Source organism: Triticum dicoccoides, chromosome 7B (assembly GCF_002162155.2).
Source record: "Triticum dicoccoides isolate Atlit2015 ecotype Zavitan chromosome 7B, WEW_v2.0, whole genome shotgun sequence".
Classification (NCBI taxonomy): domain Eukaryota; kingdom Viridiplantae; phylum Streptophyta; class Magnoliopsida; order Poales; family Poaceae; genus Triticum; species Triticum dicoccoides.
Window position 1 is genome coordinate 428,060,122 of NC_041393.1, and position 13,612 is coordinate 428,073,733.

The window sequence follows — 13,612 nt, forward strand, 5'->3', positions numbered from 1 at the left end:
TTTGCAGCGATTGATCATGTGATGTGATATGGCCAGAAGTTGTGATGAATGATGAATTGTGATGTATGAGATCATGTTCTTGTAATAGGATTCACGACTTGCATGTCGATGAGTATGACAACCAGCAGGAGCCATATGAGTTGTCTTTTGTTTTTGTATGACCTGCGTGTCATTGAAGAACGCCATGTAAACTACTTTACTTCATTACTAAACGCGTTAGTCATAGAAGTAGAAGTAGTCGTTGGCGTGACAACTTCATGAAGACACGATGATGGGGATCATGGTGTCAAGCCGGTGACAAGATGATCATGGAGCCCCGAAGATGGAGATCAATGGAGCTTTATGATATTGGCCATATCATGTCACAACTATATAATTGCATGTGATGTTTATTATGTTTATGCATCTTGTTTACTTAGGACGACGGTAGTAAATAAGATGATCCCTTACAAAATTTCAAGAAGTGTTCTCCTCTAACTGTGCACCGTTGCTACAGTTCGTCGCTTCTAAGCACCACGTGATGATCGGGTGTGATGGATTCTTACGTTCACATACAACGGGTGTAAGACAGTTTTACACAGCGAAAACACTTAGGGTTAACTTGACGAGCCTAGCATGTGCAGACATGGCCTCGGAACACGGAGACCGAAAGGTCGAACACGAGTCGTATGGAAGATACGATCAACATGAAGATGTTCACCGACGATGACTAGTCCGTCTCACGTGATGATCGGACACGGGCTAGTCGACTCGGATCGTGTAACACTTAGATGACTAGAGGGATGTCTAATCTAAGTGGGAGTTCATAATTTTGATTAGAACTTTATTATCATGAACTTAGTCTAAAACCTTTTCAAATATGTCTTGTAGATCAATGGCCAACGCTAATGTCAACATGAACTTCAACGCGTTCCTAGAGAAAACCAAGCTGAAAGATGATGGTAGCAACTATACGGACTGGGTCCGGAACCTGAGGATCATCCTGATAGCTGCCAGAAAGCAATATGTCCTAGAAGGACCGCTAGGTGACGCTCCCGTCCCAGAGAACCAAGACGTTATGAACGCTTGGCAAGCTCGTGCTGATGATTACTCCCTCGTTCAGTGCGGCATGCTTTACAGCTTAGAACCGGGGCTCCAAAAGCGTTTTGAGCATCACGGAGCATATGAGATGTTCGAAGAGCTGAAACTAGTTTTCCAAGCTCATGCCCGGGTCGAGAGATATGATGTCTCTGACAAGTTCTACAGTTGTAAGATGGAGGAAAACAGTTCTGTCAGTGAACACATCCTGAAGATGTCTGGGTTGCACAACCGTATGACCCAGCTGAACATTAACCTCCCAGATGAGGTGGTCATTGACAGAATCCTCCAGTCGCTCCCACCAAGCTACAAGAGCTTTGTGATGAACTACAACATGCAGGGGATGGTAAAGACCATTCCTGAAGTGTTCTCGATGCTGAAGTCAGCAGAGGCTGAAATCAAGAAAGAACATCAAGTGTTGATGGTCAATAAGACCACTAAGTTCAAGAAGGGCAAGGGTAAGAAGAACTTCAAGAAGGACGGCAAAGATGTTGCCGCGCCCGGTAAGCCTGTTGCCGGGAAGAAGTCAAAGAATGGACCCAAGCCTGAGACTGAGTGCTTTTATTGCAAGGGGAAGGGTCACTGGAAGCGGAACTGCCCCAAATACTTAGCGGATAAGAAGGCCGGCAACACCAAAGGTATATTTGATATACATGTAATTGATGTGTACCTTACCAGTACTCGTAGTAACTCCTGGGTATTTGATACCGGTGCCGTTGCTCATATTTGTAACTCACAGCAGGAGCTGCGGAATAAACGGAGACTGGCGAAGGACGAGGTGACGATGCGCGTCGGGAATGGTTCCAGGGTCGATGTGATCGCCGTCGGCACGCTGCCTCTACATTTACCTACGGGATTAGTTTTGAACCTTAATAATTGTTATTTAGTGCCATGTTTGAGCATGAACATTGTATCTGGATCTCGTTTAATACGAGATGGCTACTCATTTAAGTCTGAGAATAATGGTTGTTCGATTTATATGAGAGATATGTTTTATGGTCATGCTCCGATGGTCAATGGTTTATTCTTAATGAATCTCGAGCGTAATGTTACACATGTTCATAGTGTGGATGCCAAAAGATGTAAAGTTGATAACGATAGTCCCACATACTTGTGGCACTGCCGCCTTGGTCACATTGGTGTCAAGTGCATGAAGAAGCTCCATGCTGATGGACTTTTAGAGTCTCTTGATTATGAATCGTTTGACACATGCGAACCATGCCTCTTAGGCAAAATGACCAAGACTCCGTTCTCCGGAACAATGGAGCGAGCAACCAACTTGTTGGAAATCATACATACCGATGTGTGCGGTCCAATGAGCGTTGAGGCTCGCGGAGGATATCGTTATATTCTCACTCTCACTGATGACTTAAGTAGATATGGGTATGTCTACTTAATGAAACACAAGTCTGAGACCTTTGAAAAGTTCAAGGAATTTCAGAGTGAGGTAGAGAATCAACGTGACCGAAAGATAAAGTTCTTACGATCAGATCGTGGAGGAGAATACTTAAGTCACGAATTTGGTACACACTTAAGAAAATGCGGAATCGTTTCACAACTCACGCCGCCTGGAACACCTCAGCGAAACGGTGTGTCCGAACGTCGTAACCGCACTCTATTGGATATGGTGCGGTCTATGATGTCTCTTACCGATTTACCACTATCATTTTGGGGATACGCTCTAGAGACTGCTACATTCACTTTAAATAGGGCACCGTCTAAATCCGTTGAGACGACACCGTATGAATTATGGTTTGGGAAGAAACCTAAGCTGTCGTTTCTAAAAGTTTGGGGATGCGATGCTTATGTCAAGAAACTTCAACCTGAAAAGCTCGAACCCAAGTCGGAAAAATGCGTATTCATAGGATACCCTAAGGAAACTGTCGGGTATACCTTCTACTTAAGATCCGAAGGCAAGATCTTTGTTGCCAAGAACGGATGCTTTCTGGAAAAAGAGTTTCTCTCGAAAGAAGTAAGTGGGAGGAAAGTAGAACTCGATGAAGTACTACCTCTCGAACGGGAAAGTGGTGCAGCGTAGGAAACCGTTCCTATGATGCCCACACCAACTGAAGAGGAAAACAATGATGATGATCAAGGTACTTTGGATCAAGTTACTACTGAACTTCAAAGGTCCACGAGGACACGTTCCGCACCAGAGTGGTACGGCAACCCTGTCATGGAAATCATGTTGTTAGACAACAATGAACCTTCGAACTATGAAGAAGCGATGGCGGGCCCGGAATCCAACAAATGGCTTGAAGCCATGAAATCCGAGATAGAATCCATGTATGAAAACAAAGTATGGACTTTGACAGACTTGCCCGATGATCGGCGAGCGATAGAAAATAAATGGATTTATAAGAAGAAGACGGACGCGGATGGTAATTTACCATCTATAAAGCTCGACCTGTCGCTAAGGGTTATCGACAAGTTCAAGGGATTGACTACGACGAGACATTCTCTCCCGTAGCGAAGCTGAAGTCCGTCCGAATCATGTTAGCAATTGCCGCATACTATGATTATGAGATATGGCAGATGGACGTCAAAACAGCATTCCTTAACGGACATCTTAAGGAAGAGCTGTATATGATGCAGCCGGAAGGTTTTGTCGATCCTCAGAACGCTAACAAAGTATGCAAGCTCCAGCGATCCATTTATGGACTGGTGCAAGCATCTCGGAGTTGGAACATTCGCTTTGATGAGATGATCAAAGCGTTTGGGTTTATGCAGACTTATGGAGAAGCCTGCGTTTACAAGAAAGTGAGTGGGAGCTCTGTAGCATTTCTCATATTATATGTAGATGACATACTCTTGATGGGAAATGATACGAAATTTCTGGACAGCATTAAGGCCTACTTGAACAAGTGTTTTTCAATGAAGGACCTTGGAGAAGCTGCTTATATATTAGGCATCAAAATCTATAGAGATAGATCGAGACGCCTCATAGGTCTTTCACAAAGCACATACCTTGATATGATTTTGAAGAGGTTCAAAATGGATCAGTCCAAGAAGGGGTTCTTGCCTATGTTACAAGGTGTGAGATTGAGCTCGGATCAGTCACCGACCATGGCAAAAGATAAAGAAGAGATGAGTGTCATCCCCTATGCTTCAGCCATAGGATCTATTATGTATGCCATGCTGTGTACCAGACCCGATGTAAACCTTGCCGTAAGTTTGGTTGCGAGATACCAAAGTAATCCCGGCAAGGAACACTGGACAGCAGTCAAGAATATCCTAAAGTACCTGAAAAGGACGAAGGACATGTTTCTCGTTTATGGAGGAGACGAAGAGCTCGTTGTAAAGGGTTACGTCGACGCTAGCTTCGACTCAGATCTGGATGACTCTAAGTCGCAAACCGGATACGTGTATATGTTGAATGGTGGAGCAGTAAGCTGGTGCAGCTGCAAGCAGAGCGTCGTGGCGGGATCTACGTGTGAAGCGGAGTACATGGCAGCCTCGGAGGCAGCGGATGAAGCGATTTGGGTGAAGGAGTTCATCACCGACCTAGGAGTCATACCCAATGCGTCGGGGCCGATCAAACTCTTCTGTGACAACACTGGAGCTATTGCCCTTGCGAAGGAGCCCAGGTTTCACAAGAAGACCAGGCACATCAAGCGTCGTTTCAACTCCATCCGTGAAAATGTTCAAGATGGAGACATAGAGATTTGCAAAGTGCACACGGATCTGAATGTCGCAGATCCGTTGACTAAACCTCTCTCGCGTGCAAAACATGATCAACACCAGAACTCTATGGGTGTTCGATTCATCACAATGTAACTAGATTGGTGACTCTAGTGCAAGTGGGAGACTGTTGGAAATATGCCCTAGAGGCAATAATAAAAGTATTATTATATTTCAATGTTCATGATAATTGTCTTTTGTTCATGCTATAACTGTATTATCCGGAAATCGTAATACACGTGTGAACACTTAGACCACAAATGTCCCTGGTGACCCTCTAGTAGACTAGCTCGTTGTGATCAACAGATAGTCATGGTTTCTTGACTATGGACATTGGATGTCGTTGATAACGGGATCACATCATTAGGAGAATGATGTGATGGACAAGACCCAATCCTAAGCATAGCATAAAAGATCGTATAGTTCGTTTGCTAGAAGCTTTGCCAATGTCAAGTATCTCTTCCTTCGACCATGAGATCGTGTAACTCCCGGTTACCGTAGGAGTGCCTTGGGTGTATCAAACGTCACAACGTAACTGGGTGACTATAAAGGTGCATTACAGGTATCTCTGAAAGTATCTGTTGGGTTGACACGGATCGAGACTGGGATTTGTCACTCCGTATGACGGAGAGGTATCTCTGGGCCCACTCGGTAATGCATCATCATAATGAGCTCAAGGTGACCAAGGTGTTGGCCACGGGATCATGCATTATGGTACGAGTAAAGTGACTTGCCGGTAACGAGACTGAACAAGGTATTGGGATACCGACAATCGAGTCTCGGGCAAGTAACGTACCGATTGACAAAGGGAATTGCATACAGGGTTTTGATCGAATCCTCGACATCGTGGTTCAACCGATGAAATCATCGAGGAGCATGTGGGAGCCAACATGGGTATCCAGACCCCGCTGTTGGTTATTGCCCGAGAGTCGTCTCGGTCATGTCTGCGTGTCTCCCGAACCCGTAGGGTCTACACACTTAAGGTTCGGTGACGCTAGGGTTATTAGGAAGACTAGTATGTGACTACCGAATGTTGTTCGGAGTCCCGGATGAGATCCCGGACGTCACGAGGAGTTCCGGAAGGGTCCGGAGGTAAAGATTTATATATGGGAAGTTGTGAAAGGGACACCGGAAAGTTTCGGGGGCATACCGGTATTGTGCCGGGGCCACCGGAAGGGTTCCGGGGGTCCACCGGGAGGGGCCACCCCTCCCGGGGGGCCACTTGGGCTGCGTGGGGAGGTGACCAGCCCCTGGTGGGCCATGCGCACCCCCTCCCCTGGGCCCTTGCGCCTAGGGTTGAGGGGGGAACCCTAGAGGGGGCGCCCCCCCTTGCTTGGGGGGCAAGTCCCCCCTCCCCTTGGCCGCCGCCCCCCTCTAGATGGGATCTAGAGGGGCCGGCCCCCTTCTCCCTTCCCCCTATAAATAGAGGGGTGAGGGGAGGGCAGCCACACCCAAGCCAAGGCGCAGCCCTCCCCTCCCCAACACCTCTCCTCCTCCGTTGTGCGCTCGGCGAAGCCCTGTCGGAGTACTGCTTCTCCACCATCACCACGCCGTCGTGCTGCCGGTGGAGCTGTCTTCCTCAACCTCTCCTTCCTCCTTGCTGGATCAAGACGGAGGAGACGTCGCTCGTTCCGTACGTGTGTTGAACGCGGAGGTGCTGTCCGTTCAGCACTTGGAGATCGGTGATCTGAATCACGTTCGAGTACGACTCCATCATCACCTTGCAAGCTTCCGCACGCGATCTACAAGTGGTATGTAGATGCAAACTCTCTCCCTAGACTCATTGCTTAGATGAACTCATAGATGGATCTTGGTGAAGTCGTAGGAAAAATTTTAATTTTCTGCAACGTTCCCCAACAGTAATATGTTTCAGCTGTAATGAAGTAGGGCACCTTGCTAGAGATTGTCTCAATGAGAAGGAGACTTGTGCTAAATAGTTGAGTATAAAAAGAAATATACTAGTAGTAGTGGCAACATTTCTTTTTATATTGAGGTGTTGAGTTGAGGCATGTAATGGAAATGCAGGAGATTGTAATAATTTGAGAATCAATAAAGTTAGCCGTATTGGTATTGATTTGGATTTTATGAGTTGTTACAATATAGGCAATGAGTGAAATCATGGAATAAGATTTTGAAGAAACGAGTGTCTGTTCATTTTATGGGTGGTTGAATCCAACACCGTTACCAAATACAAGAGCTAGTGGTTGGCTATGTCAGACGTTGGAATGGACCACTCAATGATGAGTCTGAGTAATCACGTCTTAATTTGGTACCAATGGAAGGAAGGGAGCCATTACAGTTGGAAGGATTTAAGAATGCTAGGAAGCTGGATGTCGGAATAATGGTCAGTTGCAACCCGATGATGATTTTAAGGTTTACAAGTGTTGAAATGGGCCACAACCCACAGGCTCCAGGACCTAACAAGAAGCAAGCACACTCTTGATGAAGGAAAAAAAACCCTGGAAGAAGTTACGACTTTATCAACAGACGATCTTATAGGAGTTACGCAAAACCTCAGAGATGAAAGAAACGATAGATGTTTGTTTGTCTTGCAGAATCAATGGAGTTATCCGAACTTATTTCGTCGACAAGAGAAATTCTGAAATGCTGGTGAGGATGATCGAGTGTTAGAATCCGAGATTCACTAAACCATATAAAAGGTAATGATTTGGGTGCGGAATGGATTGATCACCATGCCGACTTACTCTTATTATTCGACTCTGCTATATGGGATGGTAAATCTGAGTGACTTACCTATAGTAGAGAGACGCGATATTAAGCCTAATTGAACCTTAGAATGGTATGATAATTTTCCCTTGCACAAGGCAGTTGTTGCCAACCGTAGGCCATACGGTGAGAATGAAGCCCAGAACTATTTTCTACTGGTACCCAGTCAAATTGTTTGATGACCACCATGAGATATCAGTAGTTGTTTAGTATTGGCGCCAGACCTGACAACTAAGAAGACCCAGTCTCGGAGGAACCTTACTAAGATGAAGGACACAAGAATTGAGGAAAAGGTTACGCTACTACCGGAAGAGCCCAGAGTAGGAATTCTCCCGAGAATCTCAGAAGACTGACCCTGTCAACACTAATGACGGAGTATATGAGTTTTGATGGAATCGTAACCATGTTTCTAAGGGTGGTAGCACCCCAAACCTTCAGGACAATCGATGGATTTTGAGGAGACCCTCGAACCTAAACTATTTCTTGCTAGCCTCTTCGAATCTCGAGGGAGAGATTCATTTTAAGGGTGGTAGGTTTGTAACATCCCAAAATTCTAAATTTTGGAATATATTAATTAAGTAATAATGATTGCTTGTGTGATTTGTTGTGTGAAATTTGAAACTTTTTGAAAGTTAAATGAGAGGGAACAAAAGGACTTTCCCAAACTTTCATTTCTTCATTTGGTTTCCATGGAATTCCATTTTGAAATAATTCTACTCAGAAGCTTCATGCCACTCAAGGATTTTTAAGAGGGAAGATAACATGACTGCTTCAAAATTGAAATAGAGTGGGAAGTAGGAGGCCACATTCAAAATGGCAACTGGGCCACTTTTGGAAATACCCCCTATGGGTTTCAAAATATTTCCCAAATATATTTTCAAAAATAAATAAAGAGAGAAGGTAATAGGACTCTTTCAATAATTGGAAATAAAAATATGAAATGAATGTTGGAACCAATTCAAAATGGTTTCAAAAATATTTGAATCCAATTGGAATAACCATATTGGATTTTATTGAATTTTTCTTTATTTTTTTAAATTATTTTTCTCCTACAAATAAAAATATGGAAAATAGGGTAAAATGATTCCCTACAGTAGAAAAGTGGAGACAAATAAATTTGAAATCAGTTTGGTATTTTAAAAATGATTTATATTGGGTTTTACTAAAGTAGTATCACTATTTGCTTTATTTATTTTTTTTGCAGAATTTATTTACCGCTGAAAATATGTTCATGTTTTAGGAAATATTTTTCTAAAATTTTTGATATATAATATGCCTATGGAAATTTTGTTATTTTATTTTTCTTGTTACATTTTTCTTTTCTGTTTCTGTTTTTCTTTAAAAAGGCACGTGCGGCCCATAACTAACTGCCACCAACATGCGCAGCACAGTAGACAGGCTGGCCCGTGTTTTTTCTCTCTTTTTATTATGATTTTATTTTTAAGAAATTTCAGGATTTTTTTTAAAAAAACTTTGGGCGTGCGCGCGGCCTGCCGGCTAACTCTTTTTTAGGCCCATGCCATTCCCTCCTTTTTTATTTGTTTGTCTATGTTTAGTCCCATATTGCCTAGTCTTTGACCCCTAAGCCTCTTTTCCACCTATAAATATATAACCATAGATTCTCCAAACTTCATCCACTGCGGGTTAAATCAATATTTTAGTTTGACTAGCTTCACAAAAGAAAAATATATTTCTTCTCTCTGGAGAGACTTCTGGAAGTTGTCTCCTCTCTTCAAAGTCGTCTTTTCTCTATCTTTTTTTTGACAGGAAGACTGTAAGGGAACCCCCTATAGTATAATTCTTACAACAAACCCAAATTACAAGTACCGTGCCTTGAACCTGGGTGGGTGGGAAGGCATCAGCCCCTTCCCACCACTAGGCATCTTTTCTCTATCTTATAAAGGTATCTTTCTTCATATTTTTTATACTACCATAGCTTATTATTTTTAGATTAATGTATGGTAGAATAATTAGATTTATAAATTAGTCCCTGTATTTACATTTTAAGACTAGAATTCTTTTAGCCATAGCTCTTTTTCTTCCATAAAATAGCTTGATCCTGATTTTTCAAATAGACATAACTTTTTACTCGTTCATTCAAATTAGACGATACCAATGCCAATATTTTCGTATTGATTCCACCTATCTAGTGAATCTATCAAACAAACTTTATGCAACTTTCAAATTTCAAAATTTGTTCAGATTAATACTCAAATTTCTTTCGATCATATCTTTTTATCCGTACCTCCGTTTCCGATGAACCCAACTGCATCGGATTCGTATTGAAGTAATCTTTCCATTCACACAATTTGTGTAATCTTTCCAACATATAATTTTGATATTATCTAGTTACTCTACTAGTCCACCAAAGAGTTGTTACACAACATTCTAAGAAGATTCAATGCAATGTTGAATTACTTAATCCATTATTTTCAATCTAGTAATTCTTTTTCCTACATTTTCATATTGACTTCCTACATCCAGTAGCATCATTAGTTCCAACTTTTGATCTTTTAAAATTTGAATGATTCAAATTTGAACTTGAAGCTTCACTTGATCATATCTTGTAAACTGTAGCACTTTTTCAATTGACTCCTTTTTCAAATTGATTCCCTAGGCAGAATCTAACATCTTGAGACATCACCACACTTTTTCACCGAAATTAGGATCTGATCTTGCAAAATAATTTGATTTGGTTCTTTTGGAGTCTTTGCAATCTTCCTTTGCATTTTTTTGGGTCTTTGAGTTATTGCTTATGTGTGGATAAAATTTCTTACTTACGATAGATTTATCGGAGTGTGACGAGTAGAACTATCTGGAATTATGAGTGCGAAGAATCTTCATCAACAGTACAAGGCAAGTTCACACTTTGATCATATTTTTCAATACCCTGTTTTTACTATGCATTAGTTACACCCTCAAAGATTGCATGAGTAGGATTGGGAATTGGGCATTGCTAACCTATGATCCTTGAAACACCCCAGGATTATTCGTTATGTCATATTGCTTATCCATGCCTGTAGACGGGGATTGGTATGTGAGATTCATGAAAGTTGCGAGAGTAATAACAACTAAGGGAAAACTAAGGTGGCAACTTTAATACACATCTGGGTGGAATGGTTGGGGTACCCTGGAGAACCTAGTGGCTTGCCCAGGCACATGGAGAAACCATTGCTTACCCAAGGGAATTCCGCAGTACCCGTGTGATTACCCTATGGAGTGCCACCCAGGCTCAAAGGGATCATATGATATTTCATGCCTAGAAACTTCTGTGGGCAGCCACAAGCCATTATGGGTTCTGGCATAGTTGAGTAAGTTGTGGGAAACCTTTCCATGATAGGGTAGCAGATGTAGGGGGATTGTAGGTGTACCGGCCTATCTTTCCGTTAATGGGACCTCTTCGGAAAGACTATGTCTCGATCATCCGTTTCTCAAACATCAAGCAGTACGAGGAATTCAACGGAGGAGATCGAGTCTTGTGGGGAAAAGTGTGCAAACCTCTGCAGATTGAATAAACTAATCATGATTAGCCGTCTCCCCGGTTATGGATAACTTTGAGTATCTAGAAGTGGATTATTTGTTGATCTCATCACTCTATTTAATTAATGTATTGGGTTATTAATAATTTCGAAATATTTGGGATTGAGTTGGAGGAACCTTCTCAATAATGGCATAAACTTGATAGTGAATAAAACATTTATTCCTTTGCTGTAGGGAAAACTTAGCTTTATGCAAAATTAAATTTAGAGCCTCCACCAGCCAAATATGCATGTAGTGATAGATATTGTTCATCATTATTCTATGGTGTGAATTTGCCAGTACATTCAGCATACTGACCTACACGGCTGCAACGTCTCATGTTGTAGGAATTAATCGACGAGTAAGTGATACGTTAGGGTTGTGATGACTACACTCAACTTTGCCGTTGGTGTTGTTCGGACTCCACAACCTTGTTGTTACTTCCGCTATATTATTTGACGTAATAGTACTTACGTTATTTTATACATGTGATTTACCTCTGTTATAAATCCTCGAGTACTGTGTATGTCAGCATACCGATCCAGGGATGACACTTAAGCACAGAGACTTCGATCCATCTGGGTCGGGTCGCTACACTTGGCTCTTGGCTGCTGGATTCATCATTAAAGATTTTTTATCCAGAGTTTTTGTATAACCCGGTGCTGGTGCTTAAGAAAAATGGCGCTTGGCATATGTGTGTGGATTATACAGACCTTAATAAGGCTTGTCCGGCTGACCCTTTTGCTCTCCCTCGTATTGATCAGATTATTGAAGCTATGGCGGGTTGTGAGCATTTGAGCTTTCTGGATGCTTATTTTGGTTATCATCAGATCAATATGGCAGTCAGGAGAAGACAACTTTCATCACTCCCTTTGGAGCCTTATGCTATGTGTCGATGCCTTTCAGGCTCAAGAGTGCCTAGGCGACTTATCAGTGGTGCATTCAGAATTGCCTCCATGACTAGATTGGACGCAATGTTCACACCTATGTGGATGATATTGTTGTGAAATCCAGGAAGAAGGAGACTTTGATAGATGATTTGAAGGAGACCTTTGACAATCTTCGGGTCTATAAAATGATGCTTAACCTGGCCATGTGTTTCTTTGTTGTGCCAGCAGGCAAACTATTGGGTTTCTTGGTCTCTCAGAGAGGCATTGAGGCTAACCCAGAGAAGATCAAGGCTATCACTTCTTTGGCTAAGCCGGCATGTATCAATGACGTCCATCATTTGGCTGGTCGTATAGCAGCTTTGAGCCGGTTTATAAGCCGTCTCGAAGAAAAGACTATTCCTCTTTATCAGATGATGAAGAAGACAGATCATTTTGTCTGGAGTGATGCTGCTAATGTGGCATTTGAGGCACTTAAGAGATAGCTGGCGGAACCGCTAGTTCTTGCAGCTCCTATTGAGAAGGAGCCCTTGCTTTTTTATGTGGCTGCTAACAACAGAGCTGTTAGTGTGGCAATTGTGGTGGAAAGGAAAGAGTCAGGCAAGGAATATCGAGTTCAAAGGCCGGTTTATTATATCAGTGAAGTGCTCCTTGAATGTAAGCAGAGATATCCGCATTGGCAGAAGCTGGTTTATGGAGTGTTCATGGCTAGACGTAAGCTGAAGCAGTATTTCCTTGGTCATCCTATCACTGTGGTTAGTTCTGCTCCCTTAGGGGATATTATTCAAAATAGAGAAGCCACAGGTCGAGTAGCCAAGTGGGATATTGAGCTTGGCACTCATGGTTTGAAGTACATGCCTCGGACGGCTATCAAGTCTCAAGCACTTTTGGATTTCATCAATGATTGGACAGAGCTTCATATACCCAAGGAAAAGCCGGATAGGACGTATTGGACTATTCACTTTGATGGATCTAGGCAATTGGAAGGCTCGAGGGCTGGAGTTATTTTGACTTCCCCACGAGGTGATAAATTTTGTTATGTTTTGAGGTTGATGTTCCCTTGTACTAACAATGCAGCTGAGTATGAAGCTTTGCTCCATGGTCTTGGATAGCTAAAGAGACGAATCTAAGTTGGGTGTGGTGTTTTGACAACTCAGACTAAGTGGCTCAGCAAGTTTCAGGAACTTGGGTTCTAAAGATCCACTCATGGCGGCTTATCACCGAGAGGTTGATACAATTGCTGGTGTGACGACTGGATAATTAAGCTACATAATCCCACGCTAATGATGTCACGTCACCATGGTCACTGTTGTTAACCTCGCGATGATTCGAAACCGTTTCAAAATTCAAATTAAAATTAATGTCAACAATAAAAGTTTTCGAAAGTTAAAACAAAAATGTTCGGGAGGTGCCATAATGTGCATATGTAAATATGGTGCAACAAACACATTTTTATAAAATGGCTAAATGGTTTAAAATGATTTAAACAGAAAAGAAAATAGGAAAAAAAAGAGAAAGACCCCCGCCCCCGGCCCAGCTGGCCGGCCACGCGCCCTCCCCTTATCCACCCCCCCGAAACCCTAACCAACCGATCTCCACTTCCCCCCACTCTCCCACTCTCCCCGATCCAGATCGGATCGGGGCACGAACCCGCCGCCTCGTCAACACCCGTCGTCGCCGGCGCCCGGAGCTCGCCGCCCCCCCCCACGCCAGGACGCTGC